Source organism: Brienomyrus brachyistius, chromosome 4 (assembly GCF_023856365.1).
Source record: "Brienomyrus brachyistius isolate T26 chromosome 4, BBRACH_0.4, whole genome shotgun sequence".
Taxonomy (NCBI): Eukaryota; Metazoa; Chordata; class Actinopteri; order Osteoglossiformes; family Mormyridae; genus Brienomyrus; species Brienomyrus brachyistius.
The window spans coordinates 26,708,820-26,733,638 of record NC_064536.1 but is presented as its reverse complement, the minus strand read 5'-3'; the positions used below and the strand labels follow the sequence as shown (position 1 = coordinate 26,733,638).

At 53.4% G+C, this 24,819-nt stretch overlaps 1 protein-coding gene across 3 annotated transcripts in view; it reads left to right on the top strand.

Annotated features, from left to right (window-relative positions):
- The window catches only part of LOC125740089 (polymeric immunoglobulin receptor-like), a 179,026-nt gene that overhangs the window by 139,075 nt on the left and 15,132 nt on the right, over positions 1-24,819 (top strand). The gene's annotated exons all lie outside the window — the stretch shown is intronic.

The following is a 24,819-nucleotide window of genomic DNA, read 5'->3' as shown; positions in this document are numbered from 1 at the left end:
TGAGCGTGAGCAATGAGGCCGCGAGCTGAGCGTGAGCAATGAGGCCGCGAGCTAAGCTTGAGCAATGAGGCCGCGAGCTGAGCCATGTGGCGTGAGCAATGAGGCCGCGAGCTGAGTGTGAGCAATGAGGCCGCGAGCTGAGCGTGAGCAATGAGGCCGCGAACTGAGCCGCGTCGCGTGAGCAATGAGGCCGCGAGCTGAGCCGCGTCGCGTGAGCAATGAGGCCGCGAGCTGAGCCGCGTGGCGTGAGCAATGAGGCCGCGAGCAGAGCGTGAGCAATGAGGCCGCGAGCAGAGCGTGAGCAATGAGGCCGCGAGCAGAGCGTGAGCAATGAGGCCGCGAGCTGAGCCGTGTGGCATGAGCAATGAGGCCGCGAGCTGAGTGTGAGCAATGAGGCCGCGAGCTGAGCGTGAGCAATGAGGCCGCGAGCTGAGCGTGAGCAATGAGGCCGCGAGCTAAGCTTGAGCAATGAGGCCGCGAGCTGAGCCATGTGGCATGAGCAATGAGGCCGCGAGCTGAGCGTGAGCAATGAGGCCGCGAGCTGAGCGTGAGCAATGAGGCCGCGAGCTGAGCCTCGTCGAAAAAGCAATAAGGCCGCGAGCTGAGCCGCGTTGCGTGAGTATTGAGGCCGCGAGCTGATCGTGAGCAATGAGGCCGCGTGCTGAGCGTGAGCAATGAGGCCGCGAGCTGAGCGTGAGCAATGAGGCCGCGAGCTGAGCCTGAGCAATGAGGCCGCGAGCTGAGCGTGAGCAATGAGGCCGCAAGCTGAGCCGCATGGCGTGAGTAAAGAGGCCGCGAGCTGAGCGTGAGCAATGAGGCCGCGAGCTGAGCGTGAGCAATGAGGCCGCGAGCTGAGCCTGAGCAATGAGGCCGCGAGCTGAGCGTGAGCAATGAGGCCGCGAGCTGAGCGTGAGCAATGAGGCTGCGAGCTGAGCCGCGTGGCGTGAGCAATGAGGCCGCGAGCTGAGCATGAGCAATGAGGCCGTGAGCTGAGCGTGAGCAATGAGGCTGCGAGCTGAGCGTGAGCAATGAGGCCGCGACCTGAGCCGCGTGGCGTGAGCAATGAGGCCGCGAGCTGAGCGTGAGCAATGAGGCCGCGAGCTGAGCATGAGCAATGAGGCTGCGAGCTGAGCCGCGTGGCGTGAGCAATGAGGCCGCGTGCTGAGCGTGAGCAATGAGGCCGCGAGCTGAGCCGCGTCGAGTGAGCAATGAGGCTGCGAGCTGAGCCGCGTGGCGTGAGCAATGAGGCCGCGAGCTGAGCGTGAGCAATGAGGCCGCGAGCTGAGCGTGAGCAATGAGGCTGCGAGCTGAGCCGCGTGGCGTGAGCAATGAGGCCGCGAGCTGAGCGTGAGCAATGAGGCCGCGAGCTGAGCCGCGTCGAGTGAGCAATGAGGCCGCGAGCTGAGCCTGAGCAATGAGGCCGCGAGCTGAGCGTGAGCAATGAGGCCGCGAGCTGAGCCGCGTGGCGTGAGCAATGAGGCCGCGAGCTAAGCTTGAGCAATGAGGCCGCGAGCTGAGCCGCATGGCGTGAGCAATGAGGCCGCGAGCTGAGCGTGAGCAATGAGGCCGCGAGCTGAGCGTGAGCAATGAGGCCGCGAGCTGAGCCTGAGCAATGAGGCCGCGAGCTGAGCGTGAGCAATGAGGCCGCGAGCTGAGCCGCATGGCGTGAGCAATGAGGCCGCGAGCTGAGCGTGAGCAATGAGGCCGCGAGCTGAGCGTGAGCAATGAGGCCGCGAGCTGAGCCTGAGCAATGAGGCCGCGAGCTGAGCGTGAGCAATGAGGCCGTGAGCTGAGCGTGAGCAATGAGGCTGCGAGCTGAGCCGCGTGGCGTGAGCAATGAGGCCGCGAGCTGAGCATGAGCAATGAGGCCGTGAGCTGAGCGTGAGCAATGAGGCTGCAAGCTGAGCGTGAGCAATGAGGCCGCGAGCTGAGCCGCGTGGCGTGAGCAATGAGGCCGCGAGCTGAGCGTGAGCAATGAGGCCGCGAGCTGAGCGTGAGCAATGAGGCTGCGAGCTGAGCCGCGTCGAGTGAGCAATGAGGCTGCGAGCTGAGCCGCGTGGCGTGAGCAATGAGGCCGCGAGCTGAGCCGCATGGCGTGAGCAATGAGGCCGCGAGCTGAGCGTGAGCAATGAGGCCGCGAGCTGAGCCTGAGCAATGCGGCCGCGAGCTGAGCGTGAGTAATGAGGCCGCGAGCTGAGCCGCATGGCGTGAGTAATGAGGCCGCGAGCTGAGCGTGAGCAATGAGGCCGCGAGCTGAGCGTGAGGAATGAGGCCGCGAGCTGAGCGTGAGCAATGAGGCCGCGAGCTGAGCGTGAGCAATGAGGCTGCGAGCTGAGCCGCGTGGCCTGAGCAATGAGGCCGCGAGCTGAGCATGAGCAATGAGGCCGTGAGCTGAGCGTGAGCAATGAGGCTGCGAGCTGAGCGTGAGCAATGAGGCCGCGAGCTGAGCCGCGTGGCGTGAGCAATGAGGCCGCGAGCTGAGCGTGAGCAATGAGGCCGCGAGCTGAGCGTGAGCAATGAGGCTGCGAGCTGAGCCGCGTGGCGTGAGCAATGAGGCCGCGAGCTGAGCGTGAGCAATGAGGCCGCGAGCTGAGCCGCTTCGAGTGAGCAATGAGGCTGTGAGCTGAGCCGCGTGGCGTGAGCAATGAGGCCGCGAGCTGAGCGTGAGCAATGAGGCCGCGAGCTGAGCGTGAGCAATGAGGCTGCGAGCTGAGCCGCGTGGCGTGAGCAATGAGGCCGCGAGCTGAGCGTGAGCAATGAGGCCGCGAGCTGAGCCGCGTCGAGTGAGCAATGAGGCCGCGAGCTGAGCGTGAGCAATGAGGCTGCGAGCTGAGCCGCGTGGCGTGAGCAATGAGGCCGCGAGCTGAGCGTGAGCAATGAGGCCGCGAGCTGAGCCGCGTCGAGTGAGCAATGAGGCCGCGAGCTGAGCCTGAGCAATGAGGCCGCGAGCTGAGCGTGAGCAATGAGGCCGCGAGCTGAGCCGCGTGGCGTGAGCAATGAGGCCGCGAGCTAAGCTTGAGCAATTAGGCCGCGAGCTGAGCCGCATGGCGTGAGCAATGAGGCCGCGAGCTGAGCGTGAGCAATGAGGCCGCGAGCTGAGCGTGAGCAATGAGGCCGCGAGCTGAGCCTGAGCAATGAGGCCGCGAGCTGAGCGTGAGCAATGAGGCCGCGAGCTGAGCGTGAGCAATGAGGCTGCGAGCTGAGCATGAGCAATGAGGCCGCGAGCTGAGCCACGTCGAGTGAGTAATGAGGCCGCGAGCTGAGCCGCGTGGCGTGAGCAATAAGGCCGCGAGCTAAGCTTGAGCAATGAGGCTGCGAGCTGAGCGTGAGCAATGAGGCCGCGAGCTGAGCCGCGTGGCGTGAGCAATAAGGCCGCGAGCTAAGCTTGAGCAATGAGGCTGCGAGCTGAGCGTGAGCAATGAGGCCGCGAGCTGAGCGTGAGCAATGAGGCCGCGAGCTGAGCGAGAGCAATGAGGCCGCGAGCTCAGCGTGAGCAATGAGGCCGCGAGCTGAGCGTGAGCAATGAGGCCGCGAGCTGAGCGTGAGCAATGAGGCCGCGAGCTGAGCCGCGTGGCGTGAGCAATGAGGCCGCGAGCTGAGCGTGAGCAATGAGGCCGCGAGCTGAGCGTGAGCAATGAGGCCGCGAGCTGAGCCGCGTCAAGTGAGCAATGAGGCTGCGAGCTGAGCCGCGTGGCGTGAGCAATGAGGCCGCGAGCTGAGCGTGAGCAATGAGGCCGCGAGCTGAGCCGCATGGCGTGAGCAATGAGGCCGCGAGCTGAGCGTGAGCAATGAGGCCGCGAGCTGAGCCTGAGCAATGAGGCCGCGAGCTGAGCGTGAGCAATGAGGCCGCGAGCTGAGCCGCATGGCGTGAGTAATGAGGCCGCGAGCTGAGCGTGAGCAATGAGGCCGCGAGCTGAGCGTGAGCAATGAGGCCGCGAGCTGAGCCTGAGCAATGAGGCCGCGAGCTGAGCGTGAGCAATGAGGCCGCGAGCTGAGCGTGAGCAATGAGGCTGCGAGCTGAGCCGCGTGGCGTGAGCAATGAGGCCGCGAGCTGAGCATGAGCAATGAGGCCGTGAGCTGAGCGTGAGCAATGAGGCTGCGAGCTGAGCGTGAGCAATGAGGCCGCGAGCTGAGCCGCGTGGCGTGAGCAATGAGGCCGCGAGCTGAGCGTGAGCAAAGAGGCCGCGAGCTGAGCGTGAGCAATGAGGCTGCGAGCTGAGCCACGTGGCGTGAGCAATGAGGCCGCGAGCTGAGCGTGAGCAATGAGGCCGCGAGCTGAGCCGCGTTGAGTGAGCAATGAGGCTGCGAGCTGAGCCGCGTGGCGTGAGCAATGAGGCCGCGAGCTGAGCGTGAGCAATGAGGCCGCGAGCTGAGCGTGAGCAATGAGGCTGCGAGCTGAGCCGCGTGGCGTGAGCAATGAGGCCGCGAGCTGAGCGTGAGCAATGAGGCCGCGAGCTGAGCCGCGTCGAGTGAGCAATGAGGCCGCGAGCTGAGCCTGAGCAATGAGGCCGCGAGCTGAGCGTGAACAATGAGGCCGTGAGCTGAGCCTGAGCAATGAGGCCGCGAGCTGAGCGTGAGCAATGAGGCCGCGAGCTGAGCCGCGTGGCGTGAGCAATGAGGCTGCGAGCTAAGCTTGAGCAATGAGGCCGCGAGCTGAGCCGTGTGGCATGAGCAATGAGGCCGCGAGCTGAGCGTGAGCAATGAGGCCGCGAGCTGAGCGTGAGCAATGAGGCCGCGAGCTGAGCGTGAGCAATGAGGCCGCGAGCTGAGCCGCGTGGCGTGAGCAATGAGGCCGCGAGCTGAGCGTGAGCAATGAGGCCGCGAGCTGAGCGTGAGCAATGAGGCCGCGAGCTGAGCCGCGTGGCGTGAGCAATGAGGCTGCGAGCTAAGCTTGAGCAATGAGGCCGCGAGCTGAGCCGTGTGGCATGAGCAATGAGGCCGCGAGCTGAGCGTGAGCAATGAGGCCGCGAGCTGAGCGTGAGCAATGAGGCCGCGAGCTGAGCGTGAGCAATGAGGCCGCGAGCTGAGCCGCGTGCCGTGAGCAATGAGGCCGCGAGCTGAGCGTGAGCAATGAGGCCGCGAGCTGAGCGTGAGCAATGAGGCCGCGAGCTGAGCCGCGTCGAGTGAGCAATGAGGCTGCGAGCTGAGCCGCGTGGCGTGAGCAATGAGGCCGCGAGCTGAGCGTGAGCAATGAGGCCGCGAGCTGAGCCGCATGGCGTGAGCAATGAGGCCGCGAGCTGAGCGTGAGCAATGAGGCCGCGAGCTGAGCCTGAGCAATGAGGCCGCGAGCTGAGCGTGAGCAATGAGGCCGCGAGCTGAGCCGCATGGCGTGAGTAATGAGGCCGCGAGCTGAGCGTGAGCAATGAGGCCGCGAGCTGAGCGTGAGCAATGAGGCCGCGAGCTGAGCGTGAGCAATGAGGCCGCGAGCTGAGCCTGAGCAATGAGGCCGCGAGCTGAGCGTGAGCAATGAGGCCGCGAGCTGAGCGTGAGCAATGAGGCTGCGAGCTGAGCCGCGTGGCGTGAGCAATGAGGCCGCGAGCTGAGCGTGAGCAATGAGGCTGCGAGCTGAGCGTGAGCAATGAGGCCGCGAGCTGAGCCGCGTGGCGTGAGCAATGAGGCCGCGAGCTGAGCGTGAGCAATGAGGCCGCGAGCTGAGCGTGAGCAATGAGGCTGCGAGCTGAGCCGCGTGGCGTGAGCAATGAGGCCGCGAGCTGAGCGTGAGCAATGAGGCCGCGAGCTGAGCCGCGTTGAGTGAGCAATGAGGCTGCGAGCTGAGCCGCGTGGCGTGAGCAATGAGGCCGCGAGCTGAGCGTGAGCAATGAGGCCGCGAGCTGAGCGTGAGCAATGAGGCTGCGAGCTGAGCCGCGTGGCGTGAGCAATGAGGCAGCGAGCTGAGCGTGAGCAATGAGGCCGCGAGCTGAGCCGCGTCGAGTGAGCAATGAGGCCGCGAGCTGAGCCTGAGCAATGAGGCCGCGAGCTGAGCGTGAGCAATGAGGCCGCGAGCTGAGCCGCGTGGCGTGAGCAATGAGGCCGCGAGCTAAGCTTGAGCAATGAGGCCGCTAGCTGAGCCGCATGGCGTGAGCAATGAGGCCGCGAGCTGAGCGTGAGCAATGAGGCCGCGAGCTGAGCGTGAGCAATGAGGCCGCGAGCTGAGCCTGAGCAATGAGGCCGCGAGCTGAGCCTGAGCAATGAGGCCGCGAGCTGAGCCGCATGGCGTGAGCAATGAGGCCGCGAGCTGAGCGTGAGCAATGAGGCCGCGAGCTGAGCGTGAGCAATGAGGCCGTGAGCTGAGCCTGAGCAATGAGGCCGCGAGCTGAGCGTGAGCAATGAGGCCGCGAGCTGAGCCGCATGGCGTGAGCAATGAGGCCGCGAGCTGAGCGTGAGCAATGAGGCCGCGAGCTGAGCCTGAGCAATGAGGCCGCGAGCTGAGCGTGAGCAATGAGGCCGCGAGCTGAGCCGCGTGGCGTGAGCAACGAGGCCGCGAGCTGCGCTTGAGCAATGAGGCCGCGAGCTGAGCGTGAGCAATGAGGCCGTGAGCTGAGCCTTGTCGAGTGCGCAATGAGGCCGCGAGCTGAGCCGCGTGGCGTGAGCAATGAGGCCGCGAGCTGAGCCTCGTCGAAAAAGCAATAAGGCCGCGAGCTGAGCCGCGTCGCGTGAGCAATGAGGCCGCGAGCTGAGCCGCGTGGCGTGAGCAATGAGGCCGCAAGCTAAGCTTGAGGAATGAGGCCGCGAGCTGAGCCGCATGGCGTGAGCAATGAGGCCGTGAGCTGAGCGTGAGCAATGAGGCCACGAGCTGAGCGTGAGCAATGAGGCCGCGACCTGAGCCGCGTCGAGTGCGCAATGAGGCCGTGAGCTGAGCCGCCAGGCATGAGCAATGAGGCCGCGAGCTGAGCGTGACCAATGAGGCCGCGAGCTGAGCCGCGTGGCGTGAGCAATGAGGCCGCGAGCTGAGCGTGAGCAATGAGGCCGCGAGCTGTGTGAGCAATGAGGCCGTGAGCTGAGCCTTGTCGAGTGCGCAATGAGGCCGCGAGCTGAGCCTGAGCAATGAGGCCGCGTGCTGAGCTGCGTGACGTGAGCAATGAGGCTGCGAGCTGAGCATGAGCAATGAGGCCGCGAGCTGAGCCGCGTCGAGTGAGCAATGAGGCCGCGAGCTGAGCCGCGTGGCGTGAGCAATGAGGCTGCGAGCTAAGCTTGAGCAATGAGGCCGCGAGCTGAGCCGTGTGGCATGAGCAATGAGGCCGCGAGCTGAGTGTGAGCAATGAGGCCGCGAGCTGAGCGTGAGCAATGAGGCCGCGAGCTGAGCCGCGTGGCGTGAGCAATGAGGCCGCGAGCTGTGCGTGAGCAATGAGGCCGTGAGCTGAGCCGCGTCGAGTGAGCAATGAGGCCGCGAGCTGAGCTGCGTGACTTGAGCAATGAGGCCGCGAGCTGAGCGTGAGCAATGAGGCCGCGAGCTGAGCGTGAGCAATGAGGCCACGAGCTGAGCGTGAGCAATGAGGCCGCGACCTGAGCCGCGTCGAGTGCGCAATGAGGCCGCGAGCTGAGCCGCCAGGCATGAGCAATGAGGCCGCGAGCTGAGCGTGACCAATGAGGCCGCGAGCTGAGCCGCGTGGCGTGAGCAATGAGGCCGCGAGCTGAGCGTGAGCAATGAGGCCGCGAGCTGTGTGAGCAATGAGGCCGTGAGCTGAGCCTTGTCGAGTGCGCAATGAGGCCGCGAGCTGAGCCTGAGCAATGAGGCCGCGTGCTGAGCTGCGTGACGTGAGCAATGAGGCTGCGAGCTGAGCATGAGCAATGAGGCCGCGAGCTGAGCCGCGTCGAGTGAGCAATGAGGCCGCGAGCTGAGCCGCGTGGCGTGAGCAATGAGGCTGCGAGCTAAGCTTGAGCAATGAGGCCGCGAGCTGAGCCGTGTGGCATGAGCAATGAGGCCGCGAGCTGAGTGTGAGCAATGAGGCCGCGAGCTGAGCGTGAGCAATGAGGCCGCGAGCTGAGCGTGAGCAATGAGGCCGTGAGCTGAGCCTTGTCGAGTGCGCAATGAGGCCGCGAGCTGAGCCGCGTGGCGTGAGCAATGAGGCCGCGAGCTGTGCGTGAGCAATGAGGCCGTGAGCTGAGCCGCGTCGAGTGAGCAATGAGGCCGCGAGCTGAGCTGCGTGACTTGAGCAATGAGGCCGCGAGCTGAGCGTGAGCAATGAGGCCGCGAGCTGAGCGTGAGCAATGAGGCCGCGAGCTGAGCGTGAACAATGAGGCCGCGAGCTGTGCCTCGTTGAATGAGCAATGTGGCCGCGAGCTGAGCCGCGTGGCGTGAGCATTGAGGCCGCGAGCTGAGCGTGAGCAATGAGGCCGCGAGCTGAGCCGCGTCGAGTGAGCAATAAGGCCGCGAGCTGAGCCGCGTGGCGTGAGCAATGAGGCCGCGAGCTGAGCCTCGTCGAAAAAGCAATAAGGCCGCGAGCTGAGCCGCGTCGCGTGAGCAATGAGGCCGCGAGCTGAGCCGCGTGGCGTGAGCAATGAGGCCGCAAGCTAAGCTTGAGGAATGAGGCCGCGAGCTGAGCCGCATGCCGTGAGCAATGAGGCCGTGAGCTGAGCGTGAGCAATGAGGCCACGAGCTGAGCGTGAGCAATGAGGCCGCGACCTGAGCCGCGTCGAGTGCGCAATGAGGCCGCGAGCTGAGCCGCCAGGCATGAGCAATGAGGCCGCGAGCTGAGCGTGACCAATGAGGCCGCGAGCTGAGCCGCGTGGCGTAAGCAATGAGGCCGCGAGCTGAGCGTGAGCAATGAGGCCGTGAGCTGAGCCTTGTCGAGTGCGCAATGAGGCCGCGAGCTGAGCCTGAGCAATGAGGCCGCGTGCTGAGCTGCGTGACGTGAGCAATGAGGCTGCGAGCTGAGCATGAGCAATGAGGCCGCGAGCTGAGCCGCGTCGAGTGAGCAATGAGGCCGCGAGCTGAGCCGCGTGGCGTGAGCAATGAGGCTGCGAGCTAAGCTTGAGCAATGAGGCCGCGAGCTGAGCCGTGTGGCATGAGCAATGAGGCCGCGAGCTGAGTGTGAGCAATGAGGCCGCGAGCTGAGCGTGAGCAATGAGGCCGCGAGCTGAGCGTGAGCAATGAGGCCGTGAGCTGAGCCTTGTCGAGTGCGCAATGAGGCCACGAGCTGAGCCGCGTGGCGTGAGCAATGAGGCCGCGAGCTGTGCGTGAGCAATGAGGCCGTGAGCTGAGCCGCGTCGAGTGAGCAATGAGGCCGCGAGCTGAGCTGCGTGACTTGAGCAATGAGGCCGCGAGCTGAGCGTGAGCAATGAGGCCGCGAGCTGAGCGTGAGCAATGAGGCCGCGAGCTGAGCGTGAGCAATGAGGCCGCGAGCTGAGCGTGAGCAATGAGGCCGCGAGCTGTGCCTCGTTGAATGAGCAATGAGGCCGCGAGCTGAGCCGCGTGGCGTGAGCATTGAGGCCGCGAGCTGAGCGTGAGCAATGAGGCCGCGAGCTGAGCCGCGTCGAGTGAGCAATGAGGCCGCGAGCTGAGCTGTGTGACGTGAGCAATGAAGCCACGAGCTGAGCGTGAGCAATGAGGCCGCGAGCTGAGCGTGAGCAATGAGGCCGCGAGCTGAGCGTGAGCAATGAGGCCGCGAGCTGAGCCTCGTCGAATGAGCAATGAGGCCGCGAGCAGAGCCACGTGGCGTGAGCAATGAGGCCGCGAGCTGAGCGTGAGCAATGAGGCCGCGAGCTGAGCGTGAGCAATGAGGCCGCGAGCTGAGCCGCGTCGAGTGAGCAATGAGGCTGCCAGCTGAGCCGCGTGGCGTGAGCAATGAGGCCGCGAGCTGAGCGTGAGCAATGAGGCCGTGAGCTGAGCCCCGTCGAGTGCGCAATGAGTCCGCGAGCTGAGCCGCGTGGCATGAGCGATGAGGCCGTGACCTGACCGTGAGCAATGAGGCCGCGAGCTGAGTGTGAGCTATGAGGCCGCGAGCTGATCCGCGTGGCGTGAGCGATGAGGCCGCGAGCTGAGCGTTAGCAATGTGGCCGCAAGCTGAGCCGCGTCGAGTGAGCAATGAGGCCGCGAGCTGAGCGTGAGCAATGAGGCCGCGAGCTGAGCTTGAGCAATGAGGCCACGAGCTGAGTCGTGTGGCGTGAGCAATGAGGCCGCGAGCTGAGTTGAGAAAGGGAGCTTTGTGCAGCTGTGAAGCCAAAAATTGAGGTCCTAGCTGAGGTAGGTAGGAGCTTAGAGTCTGCGAGCTGAGCAGCATCTCGCGAGCAGGTCACGACCTCACCCTCATCCCATGAGAAGACTGGGCTCAGAACTAGGCATAAAGGTTAGGGTTGGGTTAGTTCCTTATAGGGCTTCTTTCAAATGTTTTGTTTTTTATTAAGCTGCAAACAAGAACATCAAACGTACAACAATATAAGAAATCGGACAAATATCAGACTACATGGGAACACTTTCCACTATTAACAGTAATAAGAAGACAATTATTTAAATAAAATACAATGCAATCACCTTACATACTTATATGTACAAATTAGGGTGAAGTCACATTCAAATAAATTAGCTAATGATTATGGGGCAACAGAAAACAAATAACCGCAACCCTTGTTTTGATGTATGGATATTTGTCTTATAAGCTCTTTTTTTCAGGGTTGTTGTTTGGACAAAGCAGGTTGGTCCGCCGTGCACCGTGAGCGGAGCAGAGGGAGAGGCATGGCAGCCCCCAGGACAGCACCGGCACAGGCAGACCACGCCGAACGCGACCTGCTAACCCTGTCTAGGATGGAGTTTGTATGTGTTTTTTTTCCTTTAGTCTGTATGAGTGGGAGAGAGAACACTGACCTGGTGTCATGCATTAGAAAAAGCAGGTCATGCCGGTTGGTCCAGCCCGGAGCAGGAGAGATCAGTAGGTGGGAAGGCCAGACCAGCTTGGAGACCCATCCCCAGGGCACTGGTCGATCCAACTCTGGTGGCAAGATTAGCAGGCTGGTGATGTCAACATTGGGAGAAAGAAGGAGAGAGAGAGAAAGAAGAAAGGAAGACAATGCTGCATATATATGATGGTTGATGGTTGCGGGTGATGAGAATGGGTGTAATTGTAAAAAAATATATAAACAAATAAAGATGATATTAATGATAGAAAAGTTTGTGGCCAGCGATTATTTTTGCATAGGTGGGAGGGGTAGTGGGGGGGTTACAGATTGTTAAGGTTAGGGGTGGATGGGTAGAGTGGGGGGGGGTTACAGATCGTTAAGGTTAGGGGTGGATGGGTAGAGTGGGGGGGGTTACAGATCGTTAAGGTTAGGGGTGGATGGGTAGAGTGGGGGGGTTACAGATCGTTAAGGTTAGGGGTGGATGGGTAGAGTGGGTGGGGTTACAGATCGTTAAGGTTAGGGGTGGATGGGTAGAGTGGGTGGGGTTACAGATCGTTAAGGTTAGGGGTGGATGGGTAGAGTGGGTGGGGTTACAGATCGCTAAGGTTAGGGGTGGATGGGTAGAGTGGGGATGCACTTCCAGCTAATTTAAGCATAACTAGACATTGACTTGGATTTTGTTGTCTTAATGTCAGAAGCCCTTGTCTTCTGTTGGTTGAAATTTGCAGTGAATTGGTGATTTAATTATTTCATTAATATATCATAATGTACTTATTGCAGCACTGAGTCAGTTATTACAGAGTTAAACTGTAATATTAGCCTTTGCTGCATTTTGAAACCATCTACAGATACATCATCCAGTCTGCACACTTTCTGTAACAATTAATCCCTATAAGGAAGAAAATGCCCAAATCAATAAAATAAAAAATTGTTTTTATTCCAGCACACATGGATTTATATACATAACAAATGGCTGTAATATGGAAACAAATGTCTGTCTGTGGCAACGTCCTGTGAAATATGTCTCATTATACAGACACATCCTGACCTAGAAGCTGCTGATTCCTGAGGGCTCAGTACAGCTCCAGGTGTAACAAACAGATCAGACACTTGTGTTATTTGGTACAGAGCAGGACCTGATAGCATGGAATTCTGCCTGCAGCTTTGTGTCAGGGATCTGGGCAGGAATGAATTACATACTAAGATTATATACAATGCATTGACCAGGAAATGAATAAGAAAACAGGTGCATGTATGTATAATTAAATCTGATTCAGAATCTTTATTGTTCACCAAATGTACTCTTGGTGCAGGTCATCACAACTATATTATGGGGTGTCTCCCACAGAGGTAATACTGATATTTAACATTCATTTTTCAGTGCATTCAAACCGACAAATAAAACTACAGCCATCCACCCATCTATCTTCTAACCTCTCCTCCTCGTCAGGGACATGGGGCCTGGAGCCGATCCCAGGCAGGACAGGGCACAGGGATGGTGGACATCCTGGACGGGATGCCAGTCAGTCACAGGGCACATAGACACACACTCTCTATTAGAGACACCAATTAGCCTGACTGCATGTCTTTGGGTTATGGGAGGAAACCCACACAGCACGTAGCCCCCTATAAAAAGCACAGACCCCCCATGGGTGAAACTGCCTCGTGTACTGTTTGGCTATTTGTATTGAAGCACAAATTATTCAGAGTCAAATTAATATTAATTACTTACATTCAGTGCTGGTTATTGGTTTGACAGTGATATGAACTGGGATCTGTCAGCCTCCAGCATCACACCAGTACCAGCCTGTGTCCTTCCTCTCCAGTCCCCTCATTGTCACACTGAAGACTCTATTCACTCTGTCATCCCTGATCAGGACAGGCCTCCCATCCAAACTCCCAGAATTCACTGCTGCACAGAAGCCCCCAAACTTACACCACAGCCTCTGACCATAATCGTATGTATAGCGACACTGAACACTGACACTGTCTCCTTCCACACCCGTCACCTCCTGTTTGCCCACTGACAGCTCTGGGGAACCTGAACACACAGATTTATTAAGAAACACTGTGATATTTACACAGTTAAAAAAATATATACTATGCATAAAATATAAGGCAGTTACATCTTTATATTAATGTTACCATACTTTATAAACATCTAAAACTAAACAAGAGGACAGAGAGCTGGGGGCCAGATATCGAAACCAAAAGCCTGGTGGTGTGAGGCCCCCACGCTGCCCCCAGTCTCTACCAGCTAGAGGTTAATTACTTCTCCAAACCCACTGCAGAGTGAAAGACAACTATAATAATAATTATAATTATTATTAATACTAATAATTGATACTAATTTAAACTGATGCTATTACTTTTAAAAGGCTTTAATTATGCTATTGAACAAAATTAAATTCTGGAATATATTCTATAAATTTTTTAAATGTTAAAAAAAAAAATCAGAACATTTTTTTTCTTTCTTTATTACCATCAGTGACTGTCAGGTGAACCCGATCTCCAACATCTGAGGCTCCACTGATCTTCACACCATATCAGTAGGTGTCAGAGTCCCCAGCTGTCAGATTGTTGATGGTCACAGTGAAGACTCGCTGGTCAGGATCATCTCTGACTGACACTTTACCCTCCTGTGGAGAGTCAGTATATACTATGGGAGAATATGAATTCACGTTATACCCTCTGCACCAGAATTTCACATGAGTTTTATAACTGTCACCATAGAAACATGGGATTGTTACAGATCATCCTCTCTGTACACAGACCCATTTCACTGTGGACACACTGTCAGCACCTGTGGGGATAATAATTAACTGAATAAGGACTTTCCACATCACAGTATCTCTAAGTAATGATGCCTGGTTTGTATAATACTAGAATAAGGGTCATGTGTGTTTAGCAGACGCGTGGGGATGCTGTAAAAGACTGTTAGGTTGAAGAAACTGTTATTAATCATTTTATCATTCCTGTATGATTAGCTATGAGTGTAAATATGTATATACATTATTTTGTCTTCTTCTAACCTCATACTCTAGATTATATTAATAATAGTATTTAGCTTGCACGTACCCTGAGTATGTGCTCAACAGCTGTACACTTAGGTAAAAAACTTTTCTTGTTCTCACCTCCCTATTCTGCATGACTCTTGTGCCTCCCACTGACTATAAATAAAGGAGCCAAGGGGAATCACCCTTTGTAACACATTCTGCTGTAGTTTGCATTGCAGAGAGTGTGGGTACCCTTGCAAGTAAAAACTATAAAGTGTGTTGTCTCAATAAAAGGTGGAGTTGGGGTGGAAACGCCGGGCGCTTTCCCCAACAAAGACACAGACTGTCATTTTGGCACAAGAACATGAAAAAACATAGGAAAAGAAAACGGGTGTTGGATCTTAGGAAGGGCTACAGGAGCAGGTGGGAATGAATGGGCTCGTCACTGTGTGAGACCTCTTTAACAGTAAGGCATTATTTGTAAAGATATTTCATTCTGTGATATTTGTCTTATGAATGACATACAAAAGCAATTCAATGTATTTTTGTTCAGCCATCAATGTGGAGCTGATCTAAGGCAGCACAGGGCACAAGGCAGGGGAACACCCAGGACAGGATGCCAGTCTGTCACAAAGGCAGGGGAACACCCAGGACAGGATGCCAGTTTGTCACAAAGACAGGGGAACACCCAGGATAGGATGCCAGCCTGTCACAAAGGGAGGGGAACACCCAGGACAAGACACCAGTCTGTCACAAAGGCAGGGGAATACCCAGGACAGGACACCAGTCTGTCATAAAGGCAGGGGAACACCCAGGACAGGATGCCAGTTTGTCACAAAGACAGGGGAACACCCAGGACAGGATGCCAGTTTGTCACAAAGACAGGGGAACACCCAGGACAGGATGCCAGTCTGTCACATGGCAAACCCTCACACACAGTCACTATGGGCACTTTTAGAGTCACCAATTCACCTGAACCACGTGTCTTTGGACTGCGGGAGGAAACCAGAGAACTGAGAGGAATCCAGCGTGGATACAGGGAGACCATGCAAACTGCCCACCGAGAGCTGGGCCGGATATCGAAATCACAAGCTTGGGGGTGTGAGGCCCCCACGCTGCCCCCAGTCTCTACCAGCTAGAGGTTAACTAGCGCTCCAAACCCACTGCAGAGTGAAAGACAACCAGGTCTAGTCTCAACCCTTGAAGCTGATCTTGACCCCCTTACCTTCTCACTGAGGATCTTCAATTTCATACCCACCCATCCACCCCCTCCCCCTCAGCCTCAACATGTACATGCAGCCAAAAAAAAAAGATTTTTGGAAACTTCTACAACTACATGATATGATTAACAAATCACATATGACCTCTGCTTCAGTTGCCATTTTTCAGAGATTGCTCCTGCAATGCTAATGCCATGTCACATCTCAAGATGACTGGACCTGGCCCATTAACTGCATCTAGCCCGGTGTGTTTTTGTCCAAATCCGCTTACCCGATTTGAAACAGGTAAGGGCCATATCTGGGCCAGTTTTACATTCAATAATACCAAAATCTAGCCCAATCAGATTACCAAATCTGGCCCAAATTTGCACCAAAGACAAAAGTTTAAGTTCTAGAGTGCGGCGCTAGTTTCAAACTAGCTGGTTTCAATGTAAGACTTAAGGTTTACTTTACACCAGACTTTACGATAAAACGTACGCTAAGCTGGTGCAACCCACCACTGGTGATTCTCTTGGCGCATCGTATCACCCTCTGCGGGACTCGGCAGCCCTCAAAGCTGGAGCTGCCGTACCGAGCAGTTATGCTCCCGGAGAGCACAGATCCCACATTGCCGCTGTAGAAGGTTTTTTGCAGCACAGAGGAGAGTCTGTATTTCCACAGCTGCCTCACATGATACACTCACTGTCGAGCTTTCAGCACTAAAGTTACAGGTTACTGGGTGGCCGAGAGGTCTGTGAAATTTGGAGGGTCAGTAGCTTGCCTGGGAAGCCTTAGCATTCAGCGAAAACTGAACAGAGAGGCCTGTAGCAGGGTTGTCAACTTTGGTTAGCTGGCTGCCAATTTTCAATTTGAGACAAGTCTGCACACACATTTACATGTATGTAACAGTTTTATAACCTTGTAAATAGTTTGTAGGGTTTCCAAACTACCCCAGTGCTGTTGATATAGTGAATTTTAGGTTTATAATGAAATAATATGTAGATTTTGTCATGACTTGCGCGTCCGATCCTCGTGTGTGCCACGCCCCCTGATCATCCACGTGTGCTTCCCTGATTGTGCCGAGCTGTTTTCTATCAGTCTGTGTATTTTGTCCGCGTCTGAGTCTGTATTCCCCAGACCCGTCATTGATGTTCGTCGCTGTCTGCCCGGTGCGTCCGAATAAACCCTCCTATCCTGCCTCATCCTTTCCCTGCTTCCCACCTGCTCATCTACCCCTGGACGTGACAGAATGACGGATCTCATGAACAAAGCAACCCTTTGTGACCGAGGAGCGTTACCTCGATCTCGTTGATGAGGTGCTTCACTGGATTGCCAGTCCGACGTTCGAAAAGATCCCCATGCATGCTCGATTTTATACACCTTTGGCGATGAGCCTCAGTGAAACACTTGAAAAGTTTAAATCTAGCATGTTTCATGGCTTCACTGCATTTCCCTCCACAATGATCATCTAACTGGTGAAGTGGAAGACAGAGCTGAAAATTAGTTAAATCGTGACTTTATCCAAGGGACAAGGGATTCTGAAAAATCAGAGATGGAACTACTGGTTGGGTTGGTCATCGCCTGCTTTTTCTAAATGAAGTTTCAAACTACTTAATTAATGTATGTAAATCTGTTTTATAATGTTTAAACAAACAGCTTTTTAATGGGTTTGCATCTTATATATCCTACAGTGTGCTTGTGCATTTGATTCCTCCTTGATTCAGGTGAAACAGAAAATAACTGGCAAGAGAGACAGAGAGAAACTTCTGGGAAGATTTGTTGTCCAAAGTTGAACTGAGTGTCCAAACCCTTTTGGATGTCAAATTTCATTAAGGTTCACCTAAATACAAACAAAAGTATTTTTGTATAGTGCATTATCACAACATTACATTGTCTCAAAGCGCTTTACAGCATCCCCACCCAAAGCCCCCAGTGAGTAAGCCATAGTCGACAGTGGCAAGGAAAAACTCCCAAGAAGGAAGAAACCTTGGGAGGGACCAGACTCAAAGGGGGAGCCCATCCTCCAGGGGCCGGCAGGGAGAGTCACATCACCCATTACCCACTGTAATCCTTTCTATACCCACCTATGTAGACTTCATACAGCATCATTGCAAACAAAATAAGAGAGTTATAGTTAAATTAGGTAAAGAAATTTTATGTAAAATTTGCCAATCCAGGTTTTCAGCACCATGGACAACAACCTACTGTTGCTTAAAAGGGCATTATTATGCAGTTTATAAGTTTATTTTTAGACTCTACTAGAATAGAGGTTGCTTGCTTCAGTGTTCCAAAAACACATATCTTTTCTCATTAATGCACATCTCTATTCACTCTCTGTCTAATCCCACCCCCAATGAGTCCAGTGTGGTTTGATTGGTCGGCTTACCCTGCATTCCCCTGTCTTGTAGTCTGCAGACGGATCCTTGAAGGAAGGCAGCCAATAAGCATTGTGTTATGAAGAGACCTCATCGTGTTGTGAAAATAAGGGCTGGAATTCCAATGAGGTGTTTTAGGCAGATGAGAGAAGAGTGGTTTCTATGCTGGGAGTTACTCCCTTTGCTATGTACTTATGTACTGTCCCTGTAGTCAAATTAAGCAATTTCTTCTGATGTTGACCAGAAGGTATGTGATATCTTTCTCCCCTTACCCCTTATCAGATAAGAGCTGCTGTCAGCCGAGACAAGCTGGTGTGATTCATTTCAATTTAATTCAATATTACTTCTGCCACGCATTTTCACAACATTATATTGTCTCAAAGCACTTTACCTTATCCCTGCCCAAAGCCCCCAGAGATCAAGCCAGTGGCAAGGAAAAACTCCCTAGAAGGAAGAAACCTTGGGAGGAACCAGACTCAAAGGGAAAGCCCATCCTCCAAGTGCCGGCACAGGACGTGATATGAGCAAAATGGCAAGGTCCCAATTCACACTGTCTGTATTTTAAGATTTGAGTTTCAAAGTGGGCAAGTGATGGCAGGCAGGTGCTGGTGCTGCTTCTGATGACAGGAGGAACTGTGGTACAGCAACAGGGCATGCAGGAGAGACGTTACAGGCTGAGAAAAAAGGGGGCGGTCCTAATTTCATGTCTTTCATCACACTACAAGATGGTCACTGATTGGTGGGCTCTGAGGGGGAGCTGTGATCTGAAAACCACAACCATTTACATTTAATTTTGAAATATTTTAAAAATATTAATTAAATCAGAAAAAGTATTAAATCAAAATAATGACGAATATACATTAAATATATATTTAAGAATCAATAAGCAATGCAATTAGACTTTTACTTTCACTAATGAATAAACCAATTTTAAACTTTGACCAGCAGGTGGCAGCAAAGCACGTGTGAAGAAGAGGCCATCAGCAGTACAAAGCACCGGCTGTACAGGTTCCCAGCAGACAATCAAACACTTCAGATAAACCTCCTTCTTTAACTGACTCTCATGGTATGACTGTACAGACTGAGCAGGCCTCACTGCAGTTAGCATAACCGTTAGAGAAAATATAAGAAAACCATGGGGACAGAAAGATCACTGAATAACAGGAATGACCGACATATAGTGCCAAACAGATAAGGTGCAAAGACAGAACTCATGGTACAAACAAAGTAAACGTAGTGCACTATGTAGGGTAGGTCGTAAAATTGTTTGCACTTTGCAGCTTACCTTGCGTTGACTCTTTGTAGTACGGACCCCACAACGGTGGTGGAATTATAAGGGGCTGGTCATCAGGGGGCATGGATTTTGTGGCAGTTTCTTTATTGTCCATATCAAACTCAGCATAGAGGTGCTTAAGCTTGTCAGCATTGCTGGTGGAGGGAGCTGCATTTGTGGGTTTCTATTCTGCAATGGCTTGAATGTCCTGTGTATTAAGACGAACTCGCGGAGTATTATGTCGCCCACATAACATAGAATGAATAAGAGTTGTTTACTGTTCTCCTGTTACTGTAATATTCTGGGAAGTTGTGATTGTTCAACTCCACTATGCATGGTTAGGAGTAACTCCAACTTCACCTAGCAGACATACATATGAGGTGATTGAGGATCTGTTCGTGTATGGACTAACCACCCTGAGATTCTAATGCGTCCTCCAATACGTCCATGATTCACCTATATCATCGTGCCAAGGTTGAGCAGCACAACATGGTCTTTCTAAGATCACTTATATAACTTGTTTATGACAAATAACTTGTTTTGTGGAACGCTTATCTCGTCGTAGGACACTTATCTTGGTTTTGGGGAAGAAGAGAGAGCGTCACCCAGGGAAAGTCTTACCCAAGGGCGCTTACCTGTTTTTCTAGAAATTAAAAGAAAAAGTGTTACTTATTTATGCTCTGTAGCTGCAAGCCGTTTCACTCCACTTAGATGAGAATTGGATTGGATTGAGAATGAGAGCACATTGCCTGAGGGGAGGGGTGAGCCTGGTCAGCCCCTTCCCTGCCCACACGCATCCAGCCGCTTTCTAAATTTAGTATAATGGAAGGGGGAGAGCTCAGCACTGACCGGAGATCAGCCGTGTGATAGAGCCCGCATCACCCGGCACCTTCTCGGGACTCACGTGTTGGTCTCCTGCCAGGACTGAAAGGGGCTCCCCGGTCCATGTGTGAAGGTGGGTGATGATACACGTCCGAGTGTGAATCGCTTTTCAGCTGCTGATGCATTTTAAACATTAATGGGACTACTTACCAATGCTCACGATATTTCATAATTTTGTATCGCTTATAATTAAATATTTCTGAAAGGGGTCAACGCATTTGTTCCTTCGAAAGCCCTATATCCCCCTACTATCCTAAAACATCCTGCCACATGCATCATGTCTCAGAGTGTCCGTGAAGTTTGCTTTAGTTGCTTTAGTTACGTTTATAACTGTGCTTTGCAGTTGTGACGCCCCTCCCCTGGATGTGCTGAAGGTCGGTGCTTCACGGGATCTGAATGCTGCATCTCAACTTAAAGAAGAAAATGTTCAGAAGGTATGTGACTCATACATCCAGCACCTCAGCAGTATTGGCTTTGAATGACTGTGTCTCTTTCCTGCTTGCAGGCTTCCTCTGATCACATGGCATTTCTCCAGGCTTTTAATTTGGAAATGTACTTATGTGGTGATATTTTCAGCACTGCTGTTGTATTTAATCCAGTGCGGTGGACATGAATAAATGAATGTCTTTATGGGTGTCCTCTGCGGTAAATGCTCTCCAATCTGTGTGTCCAAACCGGAGCTGCAGAATAGAATCAGCACCTGCTGGGCAGATTTTAGCAATTTAGCAACTGCTGGTTCCTCATGTTTGATGATGGTTAGATACCTGGGCAGTAGAAACAGTGAGAACTGGTCAGACTGTCCCATGCGGTGGAAGGTGATAGCTTAGTAAGCATCTGCAATTTTACTGTAGATGGGATGCAGAGTTTTCTCTCCTCTGCTGTGGCAGGGAATGTTTTGGTGAAGTACATCGCTCAAGTTGGATTGGTTAACGCCCCCTGCTGTGACAAAGGCTCCATGCGGCTGTGAATTTTGTTTTATTTTTGGCCGGTAAAATGGCAGACACTGGATTATTAGGTAACAGACCGAAAGAACAGTGTCTCCCAGTAACAGTAATGTCTGTGCCCCACATTTTATTGAGGTTGATACACAAACCTCCATGTTACATAGCTGCTTGTCAGGTCTGTAAGCACAGGAGCAGGCTCCACAATGAAAAAGTGAACGATATTCGATGGGGATCACAGTTCAAGATTCATCAGCTTATGTATATTATGTCATGAAAACCCAATCCAATGTCCCCTGCGCAGTTTGGTCCTGCTGAACCTCCGTACCGATCGCGCAGCGACACTCTATTCAAGCCCTTTCACAAGCTACAGCGGATAATTACAAATAGAGATGTGCCGAACGTGTATCTGTGTGCGTTTTCATTGTGGGATACAGATGGTTAGGTTGGTATTTACTGCATGGAAGTGTTGCGTGTAAGAAACCAAGGTACTTTTTATCCGCTAGGATACACACACTCACCACACCGGCTTAGTATATAACGCAGGGTGCCGTGGCGTAGTACGGTGTATGTATATCCAGTTTAAATGCTACTGTGGTGAATGACAGAACCCTCTGTGACTCTCCAGGTTTTACCACTGTCTGATAGCTGTTCTGTCGGCTCTGGTGATACTGTGATGCGTAATTGATACAGATTGCCGATGGGGGCGACTAGCCGTAGCACATTGGTCTTCCTAACAGTAGCTGTGATTTCGCCGTCGTATGAAAATGGATCCTGCGGTCTGTATTAAGGTGGAGGGGAATGATTACGGATGCCTGCGCTGCCGCAATACAACTATCTGGGCAGGCGAAGAAGCAGCCGCGTTGGCGTTGCCATTGCCGAACGTAAACAAAGATGGCCACGCCCCATGCCAAACGTAAACCAAGATGGCCGCGCCCGTTGCCAAACGTAAACCAAGATGGCCGCGCCCATGAGGCACATAAATTAGCAGGCATCAAAACGCCAAAGTACTCCAGTAAATCAGACTGGGAGGCTTTCCACGCGTAGTTAACCCAGGGAAGCGGGTGATTAGTGGACGATATTTGCTTGCCCCGAGCGAGAGGGCTATAAAGTTTTGTTTTTGTTGTTTTATAAAACCGAGAAGACTTGAAACTTGCGGTTATCCTTATCTCATCCTGCTTTTGCGTAAGCTTCATTCAGACCTAGGAAACATCCGCCCTCTGTTGGTCTTGTGGTATATCACTGCAGTACGCATGTGCAAACCGCAAATATCCGTATCCACAGTATGAACAGCGACTGTCCCCAGACCGGAAGCACACAACAGCATACGCGGGAAGCGTAAAGTACGAAGTAGGCTTTAGCCGACAAAGACTTGCAGTGAATCTTTGCGGTATTTATTTATACACACGTGCCACTGTTTGTGCAGAACAAGCTATTTCATCAGGGTGTGCATACTGGCAGACCAGCGCGTCCACACACTCTCTATGAGGCCCTAGACTTAGTGCTGGAGAGGAACATGGCGTTGGGACCAGCACTACAAGGTGCAGTCAGACATCTAAGGGATCTAGAGACCCTCTGTATACAGCACAGTGTTTCTGCAGAGTCTCACCCTCACATCCTGTTTGACGACATTTCTGCTTTTCAGAATAAGTGCCTTTTCTGAGAATAACTTCTGCATCATGCTAATGATTTAGCTGCTTTCTACTCGTATGCATGAGAAAAACGAGGATGTTACACAGTTCTTTAATAAAATTGACTTAAATTAAAGCTACAACGATTCTTTGTGAAGACCAACTGTCACTTATTTTACTATGAAATTATGTTGCTAAAATGATGAAATTCCAAGTACTATAAAAATATCTCACATGAATGTCACATGAATGACACCGGAAACCAAGCAAGCTGAAGACTTTCTTGTCTTTGTATTTTTCCACTTTGGCTGCACATGCAGTGTAAGAGGAGCTAATCCTCCACTGTAAGCAGTGATGGATCCTGAGGCCTGACTGTCAGACGCCCACGTCTCCTGCTGCTTTTTCCCAAAGTCCCTCTGTGTCTTTACTTTATCATTATTTCAATTCAATTACATTTTATTTCTATATCAATTACGTTTTACAACATTACATTGTCTTCAACCGCTTTACATTGTCCCTGACCAAAGCCCCCGCTGAACAAACCGAGGTAACAGTGGCAAAGAAATTCTCCCTAGTAGGAAGAGACCTTGAGTGGAACCAGACTCAAAGGGGGAGCCCATCCTCCAGGGGCTAGCAGAGGAAGTCAAATGAACAAAATCCAGAGGGCAGCTTCTGACGGCAGGATGAACAGTGGTACAGCAGCAAGGCAGGCAATAGAGACATCACAGGGAGCAGGGCGAGCAGGAGAGATGTCAAAGGCAGCAGGGAAGGCAGGAAAGATGTCACAGGCAGCAGGGAAGGCAGGAGACACGTCACAGGCAGCAGGGCGGGCAGGAGAGACGTCACAGGCAGCAGGGAAGGCAGGAGAGATGTCACAGGCAGCAGGACAGGCAGGAGAGACGTCACAGGCAGCAGGACGGGCAGGAGAGACGTCACAGGCAGCAGGGCATGCAGGAGAGACGTCACAGGCAGCAGGGCAGATAGGAGAGACATCACAGGCAGCAGGGCATGCAGGAGAGACGTCACAGGCAGCAGGGCGGACAGGAGAGACGTTACAGGCAGCAGGGCAGACAGGAGAGACGTCACAGGCAGCAGGGAAGGCAGAAGAGACGCCACAGACAGCAGGGCGGGCAAGAGAGATGTCACAGGCAGCAGGGCGGGCAGGAGAGACGTCACAGGCAGCAGGACAGGCAGGAGAGACGTTACAGGCAGCAGGGAAGGCAGAAGAGACGTCACAGACAGCAGGGCGGGCAAGAGAGACGTCACAGGCAGCAGGACAGGCAGGAGAGACGTCACAGGCAGCAGGGAAGGTAGAAGAGACGTCACAGACAGCAGAGCGGGCAAGAGAGATGTCACAGGCAGCAGGGCGGGCAGGAGAGACGTCACAGGCAGCAGGACAGGCAGGAGAGACGTCACAGGCAGCAGGGAAGGTAGAAGAGACGTCACAGACAGCAGAGCGGGCAAGAGAGATGTCACAGGCAGCAGGGCGGGCAGGAGAGACGTCACAGGCAGCAGGGCAGGCAGGACAGATGTCAGGCAGCAGGGCATGCAGGAGAGACGTCACGGGGAGCAGGGAGGGAAAGAGATGTCACAGGCAGCAGGACAGGCAGGAAAGACGTCACAGGCAGCAGGGCAGGCAGGACAGATGTCAGGCAGCAGGGCATGCAGGAGAGACGTCACAGGCAGCAGGGCGTGCAAGAGAGACGTCACAGGCAGCAGGGTGGACAAGATATCGTGCTTATTTTGGGTCTCCAGCAACACAGCACAGGATGAGTAAGAGGGATAAAAAAAAACTGCATTAGCCAAAGTAGGGGGGACTAGAGGCAGTGCAAACAGTTAGGTGAGTGTAATATGTAAGCTCCGGCACACATGGCTATGGCAGCATAAGTGGGAGGGAGAGGCAAGTGGTATAACTCATACAGGGGCTGTAATGCACAGGCTTACCCAGGCAGAAGTGCAGGGGCTTCTGACCTTGTTAATGTGGTATAACGCATACAGGGCCTGTAATGCACAGGCTGACCCAGGCTGAAGCCTAGGGGCCTCTGACCATGTTAATGTGGTATAACGCATACAGGGGCTCTAATGCACGGGTTTACCCAGGCTGAAGCCCAGGGGCCTCTGACCATGTTAATGTGGTATAACACATACAGGGGCTGTAATACGCAGGCTTACCCAGGCTGAAGCCCAGGGGCTTCTGACCATGGTAATGTGGTATGATGCATACAGGGGCTGTAATGCACAGACTTACCCAGGCTGAAGCCCAGGGACCATGTTAATGTCCCTCTGAATGCATGTACCTGCCACCTCAGCACTCCTGACTGTTGGCTTTGAATGTGACCATGACTGTGTCTGTATGCAGTTTGCAGGCTTCCTCTGTTCACATGGCATTTCTACACCTTCTAGTGCCCTGCAATGGACTGATAAGCTGTTGAAGGTTTACCTCACTTTACACTGTGTGCTTCCTGCATTTGGAAATACATAACTATACTAATGATAAATAGCTATGATGAGACAAATCTCTGAGGCAACAGAGAGATCCATGTAATATTCATTTCATATAAGCAACGACACAATAAAAATACACGTTAGTTGTAATTCATGCATCTTTATTCATACTGATTTTTTTCATTCATTAATGCTTCCAGTGCCTGTGCTTTGATAGTTTATTTTATTCTGTACAGACTAATAA